Below are 3,297 nucleotides of genomic sequence, written 5' to 3'. Positions count from 1 at the left end.
GAAAATAGGCTACCTTTCTTAAGAGTTGCCACCTGTTAAAAAAGTTTAATTAAATTAATACGCGGAAACGACTAAACGGATTTGCATGAAATTTTGCACACAGATAGGTTATGACCTAGACTGGAAAATAGGCTACTTTTTTAAGAAGTGCCACCTGTCTGAAAATGAAATTTTGCTCAAAGATGGTTTATGATCTGGATTAAAAAATAGGCTACTTCCTTAACCGGTTTTTCGATCAGAACGAAATTTAGTACACTTACTACGGATTTCGGAAGGATGGTCTTAGACTGAAAGTAAGTCCGATAACTCAAGGCCCCTCCCATACAAATTGGAATTTTCATATTACATACATATCTCTGGAAGTATTTGTGGGAGAGAACAGAAACTTGGTATAGTGATATGTATGTGAAATCAATGATGGCATTAATCGATTGATGTTTTAATCAGTAAGTTAATTCGATTAAATTCAATCTGAATACAGTTAATCATGATTAATTTTAATCTGACTAAACAGTTAATCGTAACCGCGACCTAAAAATTAATTTTTAATCGTTAACTCTTAATTTGATCAAGTAGGTTTGGTGATTAATTAAGTTATGCTGGAATTTCCCTGTGCACACAAAGCAAGTTAATCCGGTATGGCTAAGTCGGGCTTCCTCATCAATCTAAGCAATTTGGTGTGCATTTTCATTAAGATATATACCAACAAACGTTTTACAAACTAGGTTTGTAAAAGCTCCCAGTTTATGTATTACTAATACCAATAATTATAATTTTTTTATATTATGTACTTTTTATAAGTGTAAAACACGAAATAATTACAATAACTGGTGTTTGGTTTCAAACTCGGACAAACTACACAAATTAATCAGATTTTATTTTTAATTGGATTAACGATTAATGTTTTAAATTAATTAAACGTAATCGCAGCCAGCGATTAACGATTAAAAAAATGTTATCATTAATCGTACAGTTGATTACGACTAATTAATTTTAATCGTCAAACGAGATTAACATTTTAATCGTAAATCAGATTAACAGTTTGCCAACACTGTGTGAAATATATTCATATTGACGGAGAAAAATGGACGTTTTTGGATAAGAGGCGTAGCACCTCCCATACTGACTGAAAGTTTCATATTGCATATCTCTTCAAATGTTTGGGGTAAAGCACTCAAGCTTGGTATGGAAATACATATGTATGTATGTATGTGAAACTAATACCATACTCATGGAGAAAAATGAGAGTTATTGGAAAAGGTGGTGTGGCAACTCCCATGCAAATTCATTTTTCTATGCTGCATATCTCTGGAGGTGTTTATTGCAGAGGACTGGAACTTGGCACCGAGATGTGTATGATGGAGAAAAATTTGCGTTATTCGAAAAGGGGACATGGTTCCTCCCATACAAATTTACTGTTTTATACTGCTTATCTCTAAAGGTGTTCAAGGTAGAGTACTGGGACTTGGTACTGGGGTATGTAAAATCAATTCTAAATTCATGGAAGAAGATTAGGGTTATAAGAAAAAGGGGCGTGGCACTTCCAGTACACATTTACTTTTTCTTGCCACATATCCCTGGAAGTGTTTGTGGAAGAATACTGGAACTTGGTATGGAGTTGTGTATGCAAAATGTATCAATTGCTCATGGAAAAAATGTGAGTTATTAAAAAAGGAATGCCTCCCATACATACTAAAAACTTCTTAATACATATCTCTGGAAGGATAGAAAATCTCTCGAAGTATTTTAGATTTGTTATGGAGATTTATTTTATAAGTGCCGTACTGACAGAATACATTTCACTAAATGGAAAAGGGAGAGCCGGGCTCGGCCTTATAATCTAAAGCTCTCTTGAGGCATTTGCTACAGTAATGAGAAGTGGTATTTTATCAAGGCCAGGTTACTAAATTTGAGTTGGAAATATTAGAACCCGCCGTGGCACCTCCAAGAAGGTTACACGTTCACGCGTCGTATACCTGGAACCATTTTAAGGTAAACTTAGAGGGATTGATATCTTTCATATGCCTAGCGCGCAGACGAGATTTTATAATTTCATAGTTTTAAACAACCTAAATACCTTAACTCGCTTAAAAAATAGCGAGCTATAACGAAATGGGCACAGAAATAAAATCTAACATCATTAAATTATTTTTCATATTTGTATAAAAGCGCGGGGTGAAACCCGCGGGTATAAGCTAGTATATTACTAAAATAGTAAAATATCAACATTAGCCCCAATCAATTAGGTTACAAATATCTCATCGGAGCTGTGCCATCTGTTACTCAAAAGCCGAAATACAAACGCACACGCAATACTTTTTGTCTCCTTCTTACATACAACGCAAGCACGTGTTTGTAAAATGATGACCAAGTGATTTTGTAGAAAACTCATTTATGCCCATTTATTTGAATCAAATTTACGCCTTATGCTGGATTCCCACTAGGCATTAAATGATGAAAATTGTAATGACAAAGTTGGGCATTAAAAAATAGTCAATTAATTCATTTCCACATGGCATTTTTTAAATGCCTCCAATTTTTCGTCTTTCAATTTCAATGCCTAGTGGAAATTCGGCATTATATGGAAGAAAATGCGCAACACCCTCCACAAAAAAAAAATTCTAAAAACCAACTACCGATATTTTTAGCGACTTGAAACTTGCACATTATTAGAGCAAAATTGAATGGGCTACTAAACTGCATAGCCCAAATTTTCCAAAAATTCTGATTAAGTTTGCAATTTAGATGAAAATTATTTAAGTTTGATTCACTGTTGTGAAATTTGTGCAAGCTTTGAAGCTTACATTTATGTCGTTTCTGTTATACATAGATTGAATTGTATTTTAAATGAAAATTATTAAAAATAAATAGATAAAAATAAGTTGCAAACAGGTGGCAGGTAACAAAATCAACGGAAATAAAGTCAATTGACACTATTTAGCATACTGGTGCGGCGGCCCGCGTTTGCGTGCCACACTGCGTCACACCCCGCCGCGCTCGTGCTCTAGAAGTTATAATTCTACTGGCCGTGGGACTCGAACCTACGACCTCGCGGCTCGTAAATCCGCATCACTGCCGTCTGTCAAGGCTTGAGGTTGATCAGATCAATTGCGCCCTTAATCCGGATCAAAGTTGCCGTCTGTCTATGTACGCGAGTCGAAGGGGTGAACCCGACTTGTGTACCAAATACAAAATTTTCAGGGACTTGGTACCTGTGCACACCTACAAGTGCTGCCGCAAAGCATTGCAAACCCCAACCGATGGGAAATAAAACGATGTTTCGAATGAATTAAGAAT

General features: G+C 35.5%; 1 protein-coding gene across 1 annotated transcript in view; it reads right to left on the bottom strand.

The window, feature by feature from the left end:
* The window catches only part of LOC118733235 (dendritic arbor reduction protein 1), a 132,407-nt gene that overhangs the window by 6,080 nt on the left and 123,030 nt on the right, over positions 1 to 3,297 (bottom strand). The gene's annotated exons all lie outside the window — the stretch shown is intronic.

This window comes from Rhagoletis pomonella, unplaced genomic scaffold (assembly GCF_013731165.1).
Source record: "Rhagoletis pomonella isolate Grant_MI unplaced genomic scaffold, Rhpom_1.0 Rhpom_scaffold_00002, whole genome shotgun sequence".
Lineage (NCBI taxonomy): Eukaryota > Metazoa > Arthropoda > Insecta > Diptera > Tephritidae > Rhagoletis > Rhagoletis pomonella.
This window is presented reverse-complemented; position numbering and strand designations above follow the sequence as displayed.